The sequence below is a fragment of the Rhinopithecus roxellana genome, chromosome 1 (assembly GCF_007565055.1).
Source record: "Rhinopithecus roxellana isolate Shanxi Qingling chromosome 1, ASM756505v1, whole genome shotgun sequence".
Lineage (NCBI taxonomy): Eukaryota > Metazoa > Chordata > Mammalia > Primates > Cercopithecidae > Rhinopithecus > Rhinopithecus roxellana.
The window spans coordinates 12,711,362-12,732,471 of NC_044549.1; the positions used below are offsets into that span (position 1 = coordinate 12,711,362).

General features: G+C 34.3%; 1 protein-coding gene across 4 annotated transcripts in view; it reads left to right on the forward strand.

The window, feature by feature from the left end:
• Positions 1–300: 300 nt before the first annotated feature.
• The window catches only part of CSNKA2IP (casein kinase 2 subunit alpha' interacting protein), a 130,744-nt gene continuing 109,934 nt past the window's right edge, over positions 301–21,110 (forward strand). For 3 of the 4 annotated variants that reach the window (XM_030939398.1, XM_030939406.1, XM_030939409.1), the window contains exon 1: positions 301–488. The gene's annotated coding sequence lies outside the window, so the exon portion shown is untranslated. Of the gene's footprint in view, positions 489–4,956; positions 5,091–21,110 lie in introns of all 4 variants that reach the window. The other variant, XM_030939402.1, reaches the window with a different exon arrangement.

The following is a 21,110-nucleotide window of genomic DNA, read 5'->3' on the forward strand; positions in this document are numbered from 1 at the left end:
TTTGTGAACATTCTTTAAACAGTGAACAGGATGTATTTCAAAAACTGTTTTTTAAGTTTTAAAAGACTTAGAATGCATTTTTCTAATAATATTTATATTATATGAAGTAGTTTATTCTGGTTAGTTCATAAAATTGTATAAAGTAGCTGAATTGTATTACTGATTATCTGGGAAGTTTCAGGTCTTCAGACTTTTATTTCTGTGATGAAACTTATTCTAATTTCCAGCCCAAGATTCTGGAACACATCTCCCATTATGAAGTAAGCCTCAGGGTGGGAGTGGAAACAGAATCTCTTGTTCACACTCCACACCCTCGTTTTCCAGCAGTGAAGGTAGACTATTAAGGCTCTCATGTCATCAAGGATCAAGGCAATGGGATAATGGAGATTCTAGACATTTGTTTCCTCACCAGCGAAAATTAAATGAAGACTCAGAAATCACTACAGCTACAGGGATGAGAAGGACATTTCAGCAGCTAGAGTGTGGTGGTGAGTTCCTGGCTACATGGCTGCTTCTGTACAAGAGTGTGCTAAAGTCCTTTTGTATTGTGTACGCTTATGTGTGCATATGTATGAGTGTGCAAATTGGTGGGCTATTTTTTTCAGTATATGCGGAAGTCTTGTTAACCTGTAAACCCAACATCTAAAAAATGTCAGTGAATAAACTTTTGTTCAGGTCTCTGCTATTATGAGTAAAAGATAGGTGGCCATTAAATAAACTAAAAGCAGATTTATTCCCACTTATTTTTTTTAATTTAATTTTAAAAATTTATTATTATGAGTACATAACAGTTGTATGTGTGTATGCAGTACATGGGATGTTTAGATACAGGCTTACAATGTGTAATGTTCAAACCAGGGTAATTGGGGTGTCCATCGTCTCAAACCATTATTATTATTTTAAAACATTCTAATTCCACTCTTTCAATTATTTTAAAATATACATTAAATTAGTGGTAACTATAGTCAGTCTATTGTGCTATAGAACACTAAGTCTTATTTCTTCTATTGACTGTAGTTTTGTACCCATTAAGCATCCTCACTTTATCCCTCAGTTCCCATTACCCTTCTCAGTCTCTGGTAACCATCATTCCGCTCTGTCTTCGTGAGTTCAATTTTTTTTTGTTAGCTCTCATATATGTGTGATAATATCTTTCTGTGCCTGACTCATTTCACTTAACACAATGTCCTCCAGTTCTATCCATATTGCAAACGACACGATTTCATTCCTTTTTATGGCTGAATAACATTCCATTGTGTATATATGCCACATTTTCTGGATCCATTTGTCCACTGATGAACACTTAGGTTGATTCCATCCCTTGGCTCTTGTGAGTAGTATTACAATAAACATGGGAGTGCAGGTACCTTTTTGATATGTTGATTTCTCTTCTTTAAGCTTTATACCCAGCACTCACATATACTTTAAGGTATGGACAGGAAAAGTCCATTTCTGATGCATTCTCTACCTATAAGATTGTTCGGTGATAACTGGTGTATGTATGTAATGATGATACTTGGGACAGGAAAAAATTCTGAAGAAACTTCCGAATCATTCAAAGTTAAATTACTTTCAGCATAGATTTAGTAAGTGCTCTTTGTAAATCTTTGAACACTGACGAACTGTATAATTTTTCTGTGAAAGAATGTTAACCAGAGCAGCAATCATGGCGGTGAGAACTTATGGTGTGTCCTTAAGTGGAGAGACACTTTTTTAAGACCTATTGAAGCAGTTTTTGTTTTCTTTTCTTTGTTGTTCTTCTGGGCCATTATTATAACTGTCTCCATTCACAATTTTCTACCTATCTAAAATTATAAAGCTAATATTTTTAGATATGCATTGGACCTTAAGAATTTGATGTATAGTTGCCTATTTGCAAGGACACAGAATGACTTTAAACTTCCTGGATAAAGTAATTTCTATATGTACCAAGAAAGAGCTTGGGTTTAAAAGGTTCAGAGTCATTGTGATTATAGCTAAGCAATTTTCTTTCCTTTTTTCAAAAGAAATGGGTACACAGATGTATATTCTGAGTCTTACAGAGTCTTAATTGCCTACCATGAGATAGTATTTAGGAGCATGGTTAAACTGGTGAAAACACATCTACAGAAAGGAAACCTCCAAGAGGGAATGTACTTGTTAACATTGCTTCTGTGATTGAATTTAGGATTCATAGCACTTTAAATTTTTTAAAAGTTGCATGTAGTTTATGTACCCGGTGTTAGAGATGAACTGAATTCTTCATGATGATATATTTTATCTTGCTAATTCACTGGCAAGTTTCTCAAATAATAGTTATTTCAAATTCCTCACTTTTTAGAAACTGCATATTCTTCAGTACCAAGATCTCTCCCCTGTCATTGCGTTCTTCTAAGATACCACTTGTGCTGTGAGGGGGAGCTATTTGTTCAATCATGACCTGTGGGCCTTTCTTAACCTCTTATAAACTGAAGTGCCAATCACTAGGCTGGATATAATTACACTTTGGTGATTTCTTTGAGCTTGAAGGGCTAATGAATAGCCTCAAGTATTTAAATAACTGCTTGAACTTTCTTAATTGATACAAACTGTCTGTAATAATTCTACTTAGTCTGGTATGCCACCTGAACAGCTTTATCTTGGGTTTACATGCTTAATTGATAGTGTTCAATGGTATATGATATTTATAAGAGCCTTTGTCTTACTGAACTGCGTGTGAGATAACCATCGCAAGTCATATTTTAAAGCTGTATTCCAACTTCATAAATAAATACGTTAGAATCAATGTTTGTGTTCCAGACTTGAACAAATATTATTTTATGTCAAATTTTGTTAGTCTTTTGTAAACATACTAAAACATATGCATCCAAATTATGGTTCATATTTTTTCCACATTTCAAATTTAGGCAAGTGCATATTTACTTTTCAATTCAAATTCAAGTTTTTATGTGAAATAATATGAAAATGTTACAAAAAAGTTTAATAAGTATTTGAAGGCTTTTATTTTCATTTTAGGATTTTATTGCTATTCTATATAAAAAAATCAAGGTATGTCTGGAGGAATAATTGTGGTCAGAGGTTGTTTTCTTTCAAACACCAAAATCATAAAATGTACGATAAATATTGACCTGAATCATTATTAATATATGCATTTTTATAATATAAATTGTAAAAGTAAGAATGATTATAAACAAGAAATGAATTTTAAAATGTCTCATTGAGAATTAACCTCAGCATCCTAGATTTAGACTAGCTAGATATTTCTGTGTGTGGATTCCTGTTCTAAAACGTGCCTGACATGTGCTTTAGGTAAGTTATAAGACTTCTGTAAGCAGCTGTTTCCTGTGTTCCTTACAGGAAAATAGCGATGAAGACAAGAATAATTATGTTAAACAGTAAACATTTCTTAGTATTTCATGGATACTCAATAAATCCTACCTCATTATTATTCCCACAGGAAAAAAAGAAAAAAGTCTTACTGCTTTTAGTTTCACTTTGATTGTATCCGGAATTATGCCCCAGATTTGGCTTTAGATGACCTTGGACTATTTTCAGACACAAAATTATGCTCCTGAAGTATTAATACCTGATAACATTAATGCTATTTAAAATAAACTTTTGGAGACTCTGAAGGGAATTCATTTTTCTGAAAAGCAACTAGTTGAGAAAGTCAAAATATATTTGAATATATACATTTTGGTATGTTTGAAAACAATGGTGAAGTTCTATGATCACTCATATATTGATGTGTTTTTACTTAGTGTATTGTCTCTTGATAAGCAGAGGATTATAGAAAATTAAATGTCAGTAGGTATTATTAAATCTAAGTCATGAAACAGATCATTCCCAGATTGCTGACATACGTACCAGCATAAATATTTTTTAAGTGTTTTTGGTGTATAGTTTTTATTTGTATATGCGTATGCCTTTTTTTAGTGTTAGCAAGCAGTCTGGTACAGTAAATAATATTCAAAACATATCTTCGCTACAATATTATATAGGTATATGCCTTCAGAGTTCTGCACGACTATTAAGAAATGCTTCAGAATTCAGGGGCTTTAACTTTGTTAAATCAAAGTTAGCCTAAAGCTGCTTTCTTCCGTATTAAGTCAGGCCTAAAAGCTTTTCTGTACATCATGAATTATCACAATCGAGGTGTAAACCTATCATAGCCCACACCTGTGCCAATCATTGAGTTTTGGCCAATCAAATGTAGCCAGCTGTTGAACCATGTTCAAATAAGGCAAATGCCAAGCTGTAAACAATCCAGCTGTTTCTGTGCCTCACTTCCGTTTTCTGTAGGTCACTTTCCTTTTGCTGTCCGTAAATTGTCTTCCATCATGTGGCTGTGCTGGAGTCTCTCTTGAATCTGCTGTGATTCTGAGGTCTGCCTGATTCACTCATCATTCATTGGTCAATGAAACTCCTTGAAATGTAATTCAGCTGAAGTTTTCTTTTAGCAATACTCAGAACTTTTTTGTCAAAAAGGAAGCAAGAGATTTGCACATGTCTATATCATCAGAAAAAAAGAAAAGGATCTGAGCATGGTTAAAAAAAAAACCCAAAATGCAAAACTGTATATACATGACTCTACCACCTCCATTAGTTCTTGGAAACAAATTAATACTTTTGTAGGTTGATAATTACCTCTGTTTCCAGAAAATAATACACATAGCATAGTTACTTATGTAGAATTTTCTCTTTTCTTGGTAGCCAATGGCCTCATGGAGCTATGAGCACTTGCAATTCGGCGTGTATTACTGAGAAACTGAATTTTAAATATTTACTATTAGTTTCTTTATTTTTACACTTAAATAGCCACATAAGGGTAGGAGACATAATCCAGGACAGCATACTTCTAGATTCATGAGCAATTTTCATATATGGTTACATTTATGCCATGGGTTACTTCTGACGATGCCCAGAACACAGGTGCCTGGGAGTGCATATCCCTTAACCAACTCCCTCATTGTACAGAAATGGCCCAAGCAGAAGAGCACAAAGCAATGTAATGGCAGAGATGATGTTCAGATCTCCAGATATTGTGTCCCTGTCTCAGAGTCCCCACCAGAACTTAATTTTTCATTTCCTTTTGACAAGTGATGAGCTTGGTAAGGTGGTGATGATGGCATTCAACAACCATAATAATTAAACACTATGTCCCTTTTTGTGGTACAGTGATAAGAACTGAGAAAAAGGAGATAGAACCAAGGGAGGATTCTTATGACTAGTCTCTCCTCTTTATCCCTCCAGTAAGTCTGTTGATAGAAATGGCCATATTCTTATTCAGCATTATTATTGGGCTTGGTTGTCAGTCATTAATTTAGCTTGTTATGTGAAAGTCACTAATTTGAGTAATACAATGCCATTTGATAAAGAATGACATTGGTATAGGAACCAAATAGGGATACTTTTAGAATTATTTTCTGATGATAAAATATAAATTATTCAATAGTAGTGAACTTATTGTAAATGAAGTACATAAGGTTAGTGATTCGGGGATCAAAGGGCCATTGCACATAAATGACTAAACAAAAGTCACTGGGAGACTGACGTAAGAATCTGTATGCCTTTCATTCATTTAAATTCAGATTGTTTTCTCTTATTAGAAGAAAATATCAAACAGTGAATATATAAGCAAATTAGTGCAATGTGCTCTTCAAAGTTAACTTAATTATGGTAGAACACAACAAAATGCCACATAGCTGCTTTTTTTTTTCGGTCTAGATTTCACAGTCTTCTCGGTTATTCAAATAGTTTTCCCTACTATTAAGATTTATTTATAGGATGGCACATAATGAGAAATTCTGACACCTATCATTTAAATAAGAATATTTCCACAATGTTTTTGCAAGAACAAGCTTTCAAATATTTTAGTGCTAGAAACTTTGTGGTAGAATTTTAGTAGATGCTGATAATATTTCTGCCAGAAATTGCAACCAGGCTCCCATTCTACTGAAAGATATTCTTGAAATTAACAAAGTAGCAAGCTGTTAACTATCCTAGCTGTAGAGGCTCACCTTCCTTTTACAAACTGTTAATACTACTCTGGTGAGACATATGTAGCCATTTCCATTACCAACAAAATTTTTTTTGTAGAAAAAATGAATGCTTTGAGCATTAAATGTTTATATTTTTTGAAACTTGTAATGAAGGCATGTGTTTTTTATTTCCTTCATATATTGTTTTAAAATTTTCTATTTATATTGTCTCTGAACTTTAGTAATAACTACAGATTCATATTGAGCAGCTCATCAAATATTTTGGGAGAAAACAACAGAAATAATAGCAAGAGTTACTGACTTGAGAAGAACTGCGCCCCAAACTAGTTCAAAGCTAATTGCTCTTATTTTGAGTTTTCTTGATAGAAATTGGATAACTATATGGATTTGATGTACCAATTTCTTCTTGATATGCAACTTTAAAAAGTCTATGTAGTTAACCTATTAACATGAAACTGACACTCATTTAAATTTGCTGTCTCCCTTTCCTTTGGAAAGATCTCGGTTTAGAACTATAGGAAATAAGGGCAAATGTAACTATTTCTTGTAAGAAATTAATAACAAAGGGACAGATATCACCACCACATTGTAAATTATGCGGTAAGTCTTAGGTAATTTATTTAGTACCTTAAACACCTAGGAAATTTCACTAGTTGACAGCAACTGAAAATGCAAATGAATTGCATACTCTATCCCACATCTGAAATAAAAGAAAACTACCAGAAATAGACTAATTTTGGTTTCCTTTTGAATGTCATAATTTAATTTATTTTATGTTTCTTTAATCTTTTCAGCAGTGCTTAAGGATTTGGAAGATGTTGATTAAAGCATTTCCTCTGATTAATTATATTTTAGCTTTCAACTGTTTTATTTTATTTTAAAATCAAGTGCACACACATTGTCTGGATTATATGAGCATCTGCTCTTCCCAGTCTCTGCAAATATTTATATAAATCTAACTGTCACCCCTGATCCCTCCAAGTTCTCACTGCTTACCTAATCCTGATTGCATCCCCTCATTAAGCCATCTTCAGGATATGGAAACATAAATAAAGCAGATGAACAACCTACATTTCAGGGATATTTGTGTGCATGGCTTGCCACTTAACTCATGTTATTAAATTCTCAGAATTCATTCTAAAATCACAGAGTTTCCTTTACCTCTGCTTTCTTTAATTACACATTTGATTATTATTAACCTAAAAACTATGGGCATACCTCATTTATTGCGCTTTGCTTTAGTGAGCTTCACAGATAATACATTTTTATAAATGGAAGGTTTGTGACAACCCAGGACTGAGCAAGTCTATCAATGCCATGTTTTCGTCAGCACATGCTCACTTCATACCTCTGTGTAGCATTTTGGTAATTCTCACAATGTTTCAAACTTTTCCATTATTGTTATATGTCCTGGTGATCTGTGATTAGTCATCTTTGATGTTACTGTATTAATTGTTTTGAGATGCCACAAACTGCACTCACATAAGACCGTGAACTAGATAAATGTCGTATGTGTTCTTGACTTCTCCATCAACTGGCCATTCCCCCGTCTCTCTCCTTTTCTTTAGGTCTCCCTATTCCATAAGACACAATATTGCTGAAATAAGGTCATTTAATAACCCTACAATGACCTCTAAAGTGTTCAAATGAAAGGAAGAGCTGCACGTCTCTCACTTTAAATAAAAAGCTAGAAATAATTAAGTTTAGAGAGAAAGGTGTACTGAAAGCTGAGGCAGGTTGAAAGTGAGGCCTCTTGCAGCAAACAGCCAACTGGAGAATGCAAACAACAGGTTCTTGAAGGAAATTAAAAGTGATACTCCAGCGAATACACAAATAATAAAGTGAAACAGCCTTACTGGTGATATGGAGAAAAATTTGGTGTTCTGCATAGAAGATCAAATCAGTCACAACATTTCCCTTAAGCCAAAGCCAAATCCAGAGCAAGGCCCTAACTCTCTTCAACTCTACGAAGACTGGAAGGGGTGAGGAAGCTGCAGAAGAAAAGTTTAAAGCTAGAAGAGATTGGTTATAAGGTTAAAGGAAAGAAGCCATCTCCATAACATGAAAGTGCAAGGCTAAGCAGCAAGTGTCTATGGAGAAGCTGCTGCAAGTTTTCTAGATCGGGCTAAGATCATTGATGAATGTGGTTACGCTAAACAACAGATTTTCAATGTAAATGAAACAGCTTCACAGTGAGAAAAGAATCCATCTAGGGCTTTCATATCTACAAAGGAGAAGTCAATGCCTGGCTTCAAAGCTTCAAAGGACAGGCTGACTCTTGTTAGAGGTGAATGTAGCTGGTGACCTTCAGTTGAAGCCAGGGCTCCTTTACCATTTCAAAAATTGTAGAGCCCCTAATAATTATGCTAAATTTACTCTTCCTGCGCACTAGAATGGAATAACAAAGACTTGGATGACAGCAATCTGTTTACAGTGTGATTTACTGAATATTTTAATCCCAATGTTGAGAACTACAGCTCAGAAAGAAAATTTCAGTATTGTTCACAATATTTTCAAAATGTTTGAAAATATTACCATTTGCTAACAATGCATCTGGTCACTCAGGAGCTCTGATGGAATTGTAAAGGAGATTATTGTTGTTATGCCTGCTTACGTAACATCCATTCTGCAGCACATTGATTAAAGAGTAATTTAGACTTCTAAGTTTTATTTTTTAAGGAATACATTTTGTGAGGCTATCGCTGCCATAGATAGTGATTCCTCTGATGGGTCTAGGAAAATTAAATTAAAAACCTTTTTGAAAGGATTCATCATTCTAGATGTCATTGAGAACATTCATGATTTATGGAAGGAGGTCAGATATCACTATTAACAGGAATTTGGAAGGAGTTGATTCCAACTCTCCTGGATGACATTGAGAAATTCAAGACTTCAGTGGAGGAAGTAACTGCAGATGCAGTGGAAATAGCAAGAAACTAGAACAGAAGTGGAGCCTGAAGATACAACTGAATTGCTGCAATTTCATTATAAAATTTGAGTGGATAAGGAGTTGCTTCTTATGGATGAGCAAAGAAAGTGATTTCTTGTCTAGTCCTGGTGAAGATGCTAGGAATATTGCTGAAAGGACAATGAAGCATTTAGAATATTACATTAACTTAGTTGATAAAGCAGTAGCAGGGTTTGAGAGGATTCATTTCAATTTTGGAAGACGTTCTAATGTGGGTAAAATGCCATCAAACAACATTTCATGCTACAGAGAAATCTTTTGTGAAATCAATGCAACAAACTTCACTGTATGCCTTATTTAAGGAATTGCCAGTCATCCCAACCTTCAGCAACCATTACCTTGATCAGTCAGCAGCCATTCACATTGAGGCAAAAGCCTCCATCAGCAAAAAGATTCTGGTAGGCTGGAAGGCTACCTGGAAGGCTCAGGTGATTGTTAGCATTTTTTAGCAATAAAGTGTTTTAGATGAAAGTGTGTACACTTTTCTAGACATAATGCTATTGCACAATTAATAGACTACAGTGTAGTGTAAACATAATTTTTGTATGTGCTGAGAAACCAAAACATTATTTTGACTCACTTTATTGTAATATTTGCTTTGTTGCAGTGGCCAGGAACAAAACAGGGAGTGTCTCCAAGGTATACCTGTGTTTTGGATAGAAACACCTAATCAAGGTGATTTACTGTTTTGTATATCCTCTATACGTTTAATATGACTGAAAATTTAGAATTTATTAGGCAGTTGAAAGGTAACACATACATGCTCAGTATCTCCTGCATTTGTTTTCCCTTTGTTCTTAGTATTTGTTCCTCTTTTATCTCCCTATGGGCTAAGAGAATATAAATAAATAGTACCTCTCCACAAAGATGGAATGCTAATACTTTCTGTAAAGACTGTCTTTCACCTGGGTTTCCTGAACTAATTACAGGTTTTATATGGGGACAGTACTTTAATCTGGGGCGTTTGCTTTATTTCATGCTTTGACAGAGACTGAGAGACATCTATTTGACTTCATTTTACAAAATGTCCTTTGACCAGGTAGTTTCTGTAGACAGAATTTTTTTTTTTTGATTGGAAATATCTAAGACTGAGAATTTCTATTCTTGCAGCTTTATGTAATTATGTTCAAAGGGGTTTGAATTAAAATGGAACAGACGTGTCCATCTTTAATTATGGTGTAACAAATTGTGTTACTCTAAGGCTTTATTAAGTGAAACGTTCATCTTTATGTAATAATGGGTCAGACAGTTTCAAAACGGTATCAGTGAACACAGTGTGTTGCCTATTCTACTTAGACTTCAAAAGGGCTATTAAAACTCAGAGGATGTACCTGTAAATCCAGAAGACACTATAGAAAATACACATATTTGTTTTTATTCTAAGTTAAGTGAAACATGATAAATCTAAATATCATCTAAGTAAGACAGAAAAGCTAACATTTGACTTACCAGATACATGTAAAGAGTAGTGAGAACATTCAGCTCTCTGTATTGGAAAATATCATTTTAGGGTTTCCTGAAAATCCTTTTGTATTCTTTTGTGTAAACACTCCCTTAATAACTGAGTGACCAGAAAAGCCCTTTTTTGGGTACCACATTCAAGTCAGTACAACAAAGTCCTTTTTACTAGCTGTCAGCTACCTAGAGAACCAAAAAATAGTAAGAAGAATATGGACAAGTACAAATCCTGTGAAATGAGCTCCATCTCAATGTTTCTATTTCTGTCAGTTGTACCACAGTCCTTTTATGCTTCTGGATATATCCAATTCTTTTATGTTTTTTTCCTTCTGCCCTTTCCAAATATGTCACCATTTATTATTTTTATTCCTGAATTGTTTTATTGAGATCCTCTTTTTGCTCCATTATCATTACCACCCTAATCCAGGCTCTGTTTCCTCACACCCCGATTACTACATGGATTTTCCAAGTTTCCTTGATGTTTCTCTCCCCCTTTCCATTCTTTTTACAGTTCATTGCCAATCTAATACAAATAATAATTTTATTTTTTACTTTTCTATTTCAATAGTTTTGGGGGTGCAGGTGGTTTTTGGTTATGTGGATGAGTTCTTTAGTGGTGAGTTCTGAGGTTTTAGTGCACCCTTCACCCGAGAAGTGTATACTGTACTCAATATGTTGTCTTTTATCCTTCACCCCACTTCTAACTTCCCCTCCTGAGTCTCCACAGTCCATTATATTGCTCTTTATGTCTTTGCATCTTCAAAGCTTAGCTCCCACTTATAAGTGAGAACATATGGTATTTGGTTTTCCATTCCTGATTTACTTCGCTTAGAATAATGGCTTCCAGTTCCATCCAAGTTTCAGCAGAAGACATTATTCCATTCGTTTTTATGGCTGAGTAATATTTCATGGTGTATATATACTGGATTTTCTTTATCCATTCATTTGTTGATGGGCATTTAGGTTGGTTCCATATTCTTGCAATTGCAAATTGAGCTGCTATACACATGAGTGTGCATGTATCTTTTTCATATAATGACTTCTTTTTTGGGGGGTAGATGCCCAGTGTTGGGATTGCTGAATTGAACAGTAAATTTACTCTTAGTCTTTAAGGAGTTTTCATACTGTTTTCCGTACTGGTTTACTAATTTACACTCCTACCAGCAGTGTCAAAATGTTCCCTTTCGCCACATCCATGCCAACATCTATTTCTGTGTGTGTGTGTTTTAAATTGTAGCCATTCTTGCAGGAGTAAAGGGGTATCTCATTGTGATTTTAATTTGCATTTCCCTGATGATTAGTGATGTTGAGCAGAAAATGGTAATTTGATGCATCACTTCTTATAACACTTTGGTAGTTCGAGTTTATTATACAAGGCCACATTTTTGTTTCTGGTCTTCAGGATCATCCATAATCCCTATGTACCTTCTTGTCACCACTGCTCAATAAAATGAATAATATGATTTTCCTTTCATCAAGTGCCTTCATTTTCAGTATCTAAACACAGCCTTATCTAGTCAGAATTGTTCACTCCAAACCAATACTTGTACCTTTACCCTCTCCCCATGCTCTTTCTCCACTGAGGACATTCTGGTAACTATTCCTTTATCATGAAACTCTTTTCCTTTCTTGAAAGGCCAGATTCTCCATGGTGCTTTCTTCTTTTTCATTTTTCCCTTTCTCTGAGTTACCAATTCAGTTTTAGTTTATACCTTAATTGTTTCCTGAACTGGTTTTAACGCCTCATGAAGACTTAATCTCCTTGTGAAGGAAAGTTTTTTTGTAGAGTGGCTCAACTCTAAGTATAATCTGGTTGATTAATTGGCATGCCTTCATTGAGGAATTCATTGCCAGGACTGTCTTCTTGTGTATGGGGATGGGAAGGGGGTGAAAGGATGAGAGGAGCAAAAGAGAAAATTTGGAAAATGAGTAGTTTCTTTTATTCCAATGTCTGTGCAATTTTTGGTCTTAAGGGAACAAATACACTAAATTCAAAGATGATGAAAAAAAAAAAAAATGAACTTCACAGAGCCATGGTAAACACCAGATGTTGAAAGAGAAGCTTATCAGACTATCTTTCAGCTTTCTTCTTTGGGGACAAATTACGACAAATAACCAAAATAAACATAAAGAAACCATAGAGGACACTGAGTAAAAAGGTAAAGCTACAGATTTCAACACAGAAGACATATCCAGACAGCCCTTGTCAGTATGTTTCTTTACTATCGACGGCTGCTGCTGCTAGAGCTCTCTAGGCTCCCATATGATCTCTTGGTTACTGTACTTCACTTTCCCAACTCTTACCCCGGTAGACATGCACACTCACATTTTTAGGATCCAAAGAGAGATGAGCTTGATTTTCTGTCAGGCAGAACAGCAAGCTAGAAAATGTAATTTGATACTTCTTCCTGCTAATCCTCAACACAGAATTCTGGAATCTCACCGGAGGACTAAGAACACCGTTAACTCTGATGAATTAGAAATAAGGCAAAGACTAAAACTGAGTTAATTATCTAATATTAGAAAATGAAGAAATACTCATCACTGGATTCACTTTCCTCACTAAATGTATTTTATTACTTGAACATGTACAATAAATACAGAATTTTTCTTATCCTTTAATAACAAATTCAAAGAGAGAAAACTTCACTCATATTAAAAAGTTTAGACTACAGATGGAAATTAAAAATAATATACCAGAGAGGACTGCTACAAATGAATGACATCTTGTTAGATAAATACATCTGCTTTTGTAGATCAAATAATGAGGTATGAAGTAGACATGGCTTCAAAGACGATTTTAATTTCTTTTTTTTCTAAATTCAAAATTATTATAATATATAGTAGAAAATTTAGACAGAGGCAAAAACCCAAAACAAAAATGTTATCCTTGATCCCATCCCACTATTTAGCGATAACTATAGTCAATATATTGGTGAACATCTTATCAAGATGTAATTTTGTGTAGTTAATTGTATACTGTCTATTAAAAAATTTCACTTAACAATATGTAGTAATTTCCCATGTCAAATATTATGATCTATTAAACCTTTTAGGTCCAATACAAAGCAACACTAAATGTAAGATAATTCCTCATTTTCCTATGAGAAAGCCAATTTATTTAGCTACAAAGATGCAGTTAATACCACATATTTTCATATCTATTAAATTTATGTTGAAACTTTAATATTAAAAAATTCCATATTCCATGAAACACTGGTTTTTCATCAAAGGAAAGATTCTTTTAAGTCATCAGGTTTTCGGAGTTCATCATTTATAATTTTGTATCTACTTCTGATGCTGTTACTGGAAATTTTGTCCCAAGCCATAAGTATCCATTTACATAGCATTAAAACTTTTATTATTTTTGTTAATCTCCACAATACAACCATTTATCATATTGCTTTTAAAGGAATCTTGTTTACCACAGTACCCAGCAGTTGAATATGGTGTGGTCAGACTCCAGGAATCACTATTAAATATATGCTAATTTTTGCAATTCAATTTTTTAAATGTTTTAGTCTTGCAAACTAAAATGATAAAAATGTTTTAGCTTTTACTAAATGTTTCAGTGTTAGTGAGTTCATGTTAACTCTCTCTCTCATCTATCTATCTATCTGAATACATGCAGACATAAAACTCACATTGGCAAAGGTAATTTTGGGCTAATGTGTTCATTCAGTCCCTGAAATGCCATCCAAGACAAAGGAATTGAGAATGCAACCTTTGAAAAAATTGATTTTAAACTAACTCATTTTTTTGAGGTGTCATTTTGGGCAAAAGAAATTTATCTTATATTTGGTCATATAAATTATATTAAGGCAAATGGCAAGATCATGTGAAATATGTATTTGAGTTTTTTGTATAATGCTCAATACAAGCATTTTATACTCCACAATTAGACACTGAGAAGATTAAAAAAGAGAGTTCTAATCTGAAAATAGTTTTATAGATTAATTACTTAATTAATTTATTATTGAGATAGGATCTTGCTCCATCACCCAGGATGGAGTGCAGTGGCATGATCACAGCTCACTGCAGCCTCAAACTCCCAGGCTCAGATGATCCTCCTGCCTCAGCTTCCTGAGTAGCTGTCCACAGGCTTGTGATGTCACACCCAGCTTAATTATTGTATTTTAAAAATGAAGAAATAGTGAGACTAACAGGGCAAACAAACCTCTCAAGTTTCACAGGCATTTACAGGGTGAGTTCAAATTAGGCAGGTTTCTCGACAGTTTATTACTCTATTCAATATGATATTGAGGTGTAAAACAAATTCATCCGAAACTTCCTTCAGAAATTGAGAGACACCTGCAAAGGACCAATTCTAATAAATTCTACCAGCTTAGCAAACTCAAACTCAGGATAAATTCCCCTCAAGCTTCTCTTAGGATATCTTACAATACTTGTTGTTTAAAAAAATAAGGGCAAAGTCTCTTGAGAAATACTTCCCTTTGTTGTCTGGATAGAAACTGCTTTCTGTATCATACTTCTTTATTTAGGGAAAGTTACTCAGATGATTTAGGCTTCAACTCCCCCCACTCCCTCTAGTCTTTCAGCCCCACATCCCTCTGGATTCTGGAAAGGCATTCACTCATTTATTCATTCAACAAACGTGTACTTATTGAGTCAACTGCTACTTTGCACTAAAACTGCAAGGCACAGAGGAAACAAATATAAAAAAACAAAACTTGTGATACTCATTAGAGCTATTCACAATATTCTCATTTTCTGTTTATAAGTGGATAGTATTATTAAATTGGATTTGTCCGCCTCCTTACCATTAGATATGAATTTGTTACTTGCTTGTTAAAATGTAATTGCTTGTGCCTGGCTCTGCAGGCCTTTCACATCCCTGCCATGGAAGCATATGTCAAGAGGGAGTCTGGGTCTCTGAGCAACTGCCACAAACACAGCTATTCTCCTGGCCAATGCTGGAAAAGTAGGATGAGAGTATTAAACTACTGGGATTTTAGGGGTATTATTGGAGCTTAACTTAGCTTATCTCGACAGAAAATCCTTGCTTTCAAGATCCCCTTAATTAAGTGAAGTAGAGATAATAGTGAAGTATTTCAATTACACTCTAATCATATCTATTATAAAGATATGCTTTATGTGATGGAAGGACTAAGGAAAGAATTTTGAGGAGTTGATGCGGTCAGGCTTAGGAGTCAGATAGTCTTGAGTTGAAATCTTGACTTTTGTGTTTTTAGCTGTATGTAAGTCATTACACTTTCTAAGCCTGTGATATAGTTTGGATATTCATCCCCTCCAACTCTCATGTGAAAATTTGATCCCCAGTGTGGGAGGTGTTTGGGTCATGGGGGTGGATACCTCATCACAGGTTGTTGCAGTCCTTGCAGAAATGAGTGAGCCCTTGCTCTATCAGTTACCATGAAATCTGATGGTTAAAGAGGCCTGGCACCTCCCTCTCTCTCTTGCTCCATCTCTCATCATGTGACATGCCTGCTCTCCATCTTTCATGATGACTGGAAACTTCCTGAGGCCCTCACCAGAAGCAGTTGCTGGTGCTACCCTTCTTGCATATCTTGCAGACCTGTGAACTAAATAAACTTCTTTTCTTTATAAATTACCCAGCCTTAGGTATTCCTTTATGGCAATACAAAATAGACTAATACAGTCCACTTTCAATAGTGTAGAATATGGGTAAGAGTGCTATTCTCTATCTCATAGGGTGGTTGTAGTAATTAGGTGGGCTGCATGATAAGCACTCAGTAAAAGGTAGTTGCCATTACTATTAACATTTTTAAAATCTGTATGTGGTGTAGAATGGGTAATACTCATACAACAAAATTTAAGGCATGCTGAACAGAAATGTAAAGGTTGAGGAACTGTGTAGTTAGTAAACTGTGAAACAGGCATTGTAGGCAGAAGGATGGGTGAATATTTTAGGTGAGAGATGTTATGCATAGTACACAGATGAGTGATGACAAATGAAGCTGGAAAAGTAGGCAAGAACTGAAGGAAAATGCAACTGTCCAGCATGGCTAGGATGTAGTAATTACCCTGACAGTAGTAGAGAAGTATTAAATGTTTTAATACCAATTGAACATTTTAGAAACATCATGAAAGCTGCAGCATGGAAAAGAGATTAGAAAAAAAAAAAAAAAAACCCATGAGATTGGAAACAGAAATAGCTCTAAGGATATGACTAAAGTCTTCCAAGTAAGAAATGTGTGCAGATACTATACTAACCATAATTAAAACTATGGATGTGTATAATTTTACAAAGAGAGATCTCTTGATGTCAAGGCTAGGAATGGAAGCCTAGATACTGATAACATTCAAAGGGCTACTACATAAAGCAAAGTGTTCTTGGGGAGAATAAAAAGGGCAGAGAAGAAAAGAGAGATAGGAACCAAGAACCTTTGCTATCATGGACACCAAGGTAGGGGAGAATGTGAGCAGGGGATGATCAACCTTGTGAAACATGCCAGCAGTGAAAAGTAAGATACTCTCCTAAGAGTGTTTATATCATTAGAGAATCAGGAAGCTATTGCTGATTTGCATGGAGTAACTTAAGATTGGGGGAGGTTAAAGGCAAATTATAAGGAGGTTAAAGGCAAGAAATAAATAAGAAAGGGTGATGGTGCTGCAGAAGCAGAGTAGATTGAGTTTAGACTATAATTTCAGAAAGTTTGAACAAATCGTAGAGGATAATTGGGTACACAGAGGGAAGAAAGTTTTTTTTTTTTTTTTAAATGGGAGAGACTTATCATATGTATATTCTGAGTGTTTCTCTTACACCTAGGCAAATGGTGGCTTGCTGTATTTTGGATATGTACCTAGCAGTGAGATTTCTGGATCACATGAGAGTTCTATTTTTACTTTTTTGAGGAGCCTCCATACTGTTTTCTCTAGTGGTTATACTAATTTACATTCACATCAACAGTGTAGGAGTGTTCCTCTTTTTTTACATCCTCACCAACATTCGTTATTTTTTGTCTTTTTGATAAAGGCCATTTTAACTGGGCTGACATAATATTTCATTGTGCTTTTGATGTGACTTTCTCTGATGACTAATGGTATTGATCATTTTTTTTCTTATATCTGTTGGCCTTTTGTATGTCTTCTTTTGAGAAATGTCTATTCAGATATTTTATCCATTTTTCAACTAGATGATGATGATGATGCTGATAATTACTTTTCTAGTGTGTTGTTTGAGTTTCTTTTATATTTTGGTTATTAATCTTTTGTCAGCTGAATAGTTTGCAAATATTTTCTCCTGTTTTGTGGGTTGTCTCTTCACTTTGTTAATTGTTTCCTTTGTTGTGCAAAAATATTTTTAGCTTTATGTGATCTCATTATCTATTTTTTCTTTAGTTGTCTGTGTTTTTGAGGTTTTAGGAGAAATCTTTGCCCAGTCCAATGCCCTGGAGTGTTTCTCCAATGCTTTCTTCTAGGAGTTTCATAGTTTTTGATTTTAAATTTAAGAATTTAATCCATTTTAGTTTTTTATATGATGTGAGATAGGGGTTTAATTTCATTCTCTTGCATATGGATATCCAATTTTCTTAGCAGTGTATATTCTTGGAACTTTTGCCAAAAATAAGTTGACTTTAAATGCATTATTTTATTCATGGATTCTGTTCCATTAGTGCTCCTGGGTTCTATTTTGTGTCTGCTTTTGTGCCAGTATCATGCTGTTATGCTTACTATAGCTTTGTAGTATTATTTGAAGTCAGATGGTATGATCTCCAACTTTGTTCCTTTTGTTCAAGATTGCTTTGACTATTCTGGGTCTTTTGTGGTTCCATATAAATTTTAGGATTATTATTTTTGATTTATGTGAAGAACATCATTGTTATTTTGATAGGGATTGCATTGCATCTGTAGATTTCTTTGGGTCGTACGGACAATTTAACAATACTGATTATTCCAATTAATGAACATAAAATATCTTTTATGTTTTGTGTCCTATTCAATTTCTTTCATCAGTGGTTTTCATTTTGAGATGGGGTCTGGCTCTGTCACCCAGGCTGGAGTGCAGTGGCATGATCTCGGCTCACTGCAACTTCTGCCTCCCAAGATTAAGCGATCCTCCCCACTCAGCCTCCCAAGTAACTAATTTTTTTGTATTTTTGGTAGAGATGGGGTTTCACCATGTTGCCCAGGCTAGATTCAAATTCCTGAGCTCAAGTGTTCTGCCCACCTCTGCCTCCCAAAGTGCTTGAGCCACTGCACCCGGTCCATCAATGTTTTATAATTTTCATTGTGGGATTTTTCAGTTCTTTGGTTAAGTTTATTCCCAGGTATTTTGCTTTAATTATAGCTATTGTAAATGGGATTACTTTCTTGGTTTCCTTTTCAGATTGTTTACCATTGGCATATAGATATGCTACTGATTTTTGTATGCTGATTTTGTATCTTTGAACTTTACTGAATTCATTTAAAAGCTCTAATAGTTTTTTGGTGGAGTCCTTAGGATTTTCAAAATATATAATCATATTGTCTGCAAACAAAGATAATTTGACTTTTTCTTTTCCAGTTTGGATGCCCTTTATTTCTTTCTCTTATCTAATTACTTCGGCTGAGACTTCCAATACTATAGTGAATGAAAGTAATGAAAGTAGGCATCCTTGACTTGTTTCAAATCTTAAACTAAAGGCTTTCAGTTGTTGGACAGTCAGTATGATAGATGGAATTGTGATACATGCCCCTTATTGTTTTGAGGTGTGTTCCTTCTATACTGATTGTTGTATTTTTTTTTATCATGAAAGGATATCGAATTGTGTTGAATGGTTTTTCTGACATTTGTTGCAATTATCAGATGGTTTTTATCTTTTATTCTGTTGATGTGATGCATTATGTTTATTGATTTGTGCATGCTGAACCATCCTTGCATCTCTGTGATGTATCCCACTTGATGATAATGAATCTTTTTAATGTGTTGTTGAATTTGGCTTGCTAGGATTTTGTTGAAAATTTTGCATGTATGTTCATCAGAAATACTGGCCAGCAGTTTTTGTTATTGCTGTGCCTTTGTCTGGTTTTGGTGTCAGGGTAATTCTAGCTTTGTAGAATGAGTTTGAAAGTATTTCCTCCTCCTTGATTTTTTGGAATAGCTTGAATGGGATTGGTATTTGTTCCACTTTAAACATTGGTGGAATTCAGCAGTGAGGTTATCAGCTCCTGGCTTGTTATTTCGGGGACACTTTTTTGGTCTTAAAATCAATTTTATCTTATGTAAGTGTAGTTACTGATGCTCTTTTTTTTTTATAAGTATAGTTACTTATGCTTCTTTCTTTTCTATCTCATTACTTTTTATCAGTCTTTTCAGATTTGTACTTTTTCATATCTAGAAGTTCATTCATTTCTTCCAGGTTTTCTAGTTTATTGGCATATAGTTGCTCACAATAGTTTCTATTGCTCCTTTTAATTTCGGTGGCATAAGTTGTAAATCTCTTTTTTCACTTTTAGTTTTCTTTATTTGGTTCTTTTTTTCTTCTTAGTCTAGCTAAAGGTTGTTGATTTTGTTTATCTTTTCATTTTGTTTATCTTTTGTATTTTGTTTTGGTTTTGATTTATTTCTGCTCTGATCTTTTATTATTTTTTTTCTTCTACTAATTTTGGGCTTGGTAGACTCTTGCATTTCTAATTCCTAAAGATGTATCTTTTTATTTTTTGAAGTCTTTTTATTTTTAATGTAGGCATTTCTTGCTATAAACTTTCCTGTTAGTACTGCTTTTGCTGTACTCGCTAGAGTTTGGTATGTTGTATTTCCATTTTCATTTGTTTCAGTAAATTTTAAGCTTTCTTCTTAATTTATTTATTGACACAATGGTCATTCAGAAGCATATTGTTTAATTTCCAAGTGTTTGTATAGTTTCCAAAGTTCTTCTTGTTATTAGCTTCTAGTTTTGTTCCATTGTGGCCATAGAAGATACTTGGCATGACTTCAATTTTTATAATTTTTTGAGATTTTTTTTGTGGCCTATCCTATGGTGTGTCCTTGAGAAAGTTCCTTGTGCTGAGAAGAATAATGTGTATTCTGCAACTGTTGGATGAAATATTCTGTAAATACCTATTAGATCCATTTGATCTATAATGCAGATTAAGTCTGTTTCTTTGTTGATTTTCTGTCTAGATGATCTGTCCAGTGCTGAAAATTAGGTGAAGTCCCCAACTATTATTGTGTAGGGGTCTATCTCTTTATTTATCTCCAATAAAATTTGCATTATACATCTGTGTGCTTCAGTGTTGGGTGTATATATGTTTATAACCGCTATGTCCTTTTCAATTGACCCCTTTGCAATGATACAATGACTTTCTTTGTCTCTTTTTAGAATTTTTGTCTTTAAATCCATTTTATCTCCTGTAAGTGTAGCTACTTATGCTCTTTTTTTGGTTTTCATTTGCATAGAACATCTTTCTCCAGCTTTTAATTTTCAGTTTATGTATGTATTTACAGGGCAAATGAGTTATTTGTAGGGAGCATGTAGTTGGGTTTTGTTTTCTTATCCATTCAGGCCCTCTGTGTCTTTTGATTGGATCATTTAGTTCATTGATATTCAAGGTTATTAATAATAGGCAAGAACTTACTACTTCCATTTTGCTATTTGCTTTCTGGTTATTTTGTTCATCTCACCTTCTTCCTTTCTTCATGTCTTTTATTGCGCATAAGTGGATTTCTCTGGTAGTATGTTTTAATATTTTTTAAAATTTTTAATGCTTTCATTATA